Source organism: Penaeus monodon, chromosome 19 (genome assembly GCF_015228065.2).
Source record: "Penaeus monodon isolate SGIC_2016 chromosome 19, NSTDA_Pmon_1, whole genome shotgun sequence".
NCBI lineage: Eukaryota > Metazoa > Arthropoda > Malacostraca > Decapoda > Penaeidae > Penaeus > Penaeus monodon.
Window position 1 is genome coordinate 20,728,430 of NC_051404.1, and position 1,255 is coordinate 20,729,684.

Here is a 1,255-nt window from a genome sequence, read left to right on the forward strand (position 1 = left end):
GCAGGCAGGCAGAAAGGTATATATTTTCTTTCTGTCTCGTCGTAGAAATGTGATGGCCTTACTAGTCACTGACCATTTCTCATTCAGTCTCTCCCTTTATGTTCCAGACCACAGTCAGCACAATATATGAGATGAGTGATGGAGGCAGTCTGGTTGTCACGGTTGATGACGCGCTGGATATGGAAGAGGTTGGACAAGGAACGCACAGTAGACACATCACTATAAATATATCCTGTGCTGATTGAAAGCTCGGGGTATCGTGAGATATTGCGCCTGACGGAGGTGGCTATTCAAGTAATTTCCCTGACCTGACTTTGGGCTTCGGACTGCAGCAGATCCAGAGTAACAGTTGGAGGTCAGTGAATTAAGTTGGACCTCTCGAAGTGGCTTAACTTTGGTGTATTAAATATCAACTGAACTAAATTTCTTTTTCGTACACGCTTCCAAGATAAGGTGTACGAACCTCCACTTTATTGAGCCTTAACGGACGTGTGTGATATTCTAGTTTGTGCAATACTGCATAGCATTCAGCAGCCAGAATTGATTCACCGGACGAGAACTTGGATTTTTTATGGAATATTTGGCTGTGCGCTGCACAACTACAAAATAACGTCTGAGTCTGTTTTTCTTCGTGGTTTTCTTTGTCAGCTCTGCGGCACTCGAGCTGAAAAGATATTATTTGGCTTTGATCTGGGAGGTTAGTGATATCCAGTCTGTTGTTAATTAAGAGTGTAACGCATTGTTCTGTGTTCTATTTCGAGATAACTCCTAGTGGCTGAGGGAAATTCGTTGAAATCCACCAATTATGCGTCACACAAAAAGTTTCAAAAGTGAAGCAGATGTAATGACAGAAGAGAAGTCAATGTAGGGGAATATACAAAGAAACTTCCACTACTTGGGAAAGCTGCCCGTGGACGTTGCAAAATACGAGCACGTATCTGGTGGCCCTTCCCGCACCCCGACGGCGATGCGAAGGCACCTTTTCTGACGAATAGCTACAGCCAACGGACGCCAAGACAGCGAACGTTTGGCCGTCGTTACCTTACAGCGCGAAGAATGAGGGAAAGGACAGGTTTACGCAAGTGAAATCAAGGAAAAGGAAAAGAAAAAGGCAACCGGATTCCTCCCCGAATATTCCCAGTGAAGGTCTTAAACAGGAGGCGTAAGACCTTACATTGTGAAGAGCAGGAGGTTCAGCAAAAATGACCTTGCGACGCAAGAGCCGTCGAAGCAAGACGCACCGGAATTTCCTTGT

At 45.1% G+C, this 1,255-nt stretch overlaps 1 protein-coding gene across 1 annotated transcript in view; it reads left to right on the plus strand.

Annotated features, from left to right (window-relative positions):
- LOC119585133 overlaps positions 1–1,249 on the plus strand; it is an 18,564-nt gene extending 17,315 nt beyond the window's left edge. Inside the window, exon 19 of the mRNA XM_037933763.1 lies at positions 108–1,249. The gene's annotated coding sequence lies outside the window, so the exon portion shown is untranslated. The remainder of the gene's footprint in view (positions 1–107) is intronic.
- Positions 1,250–1,255: the final 6 nt, after the last annotated feature.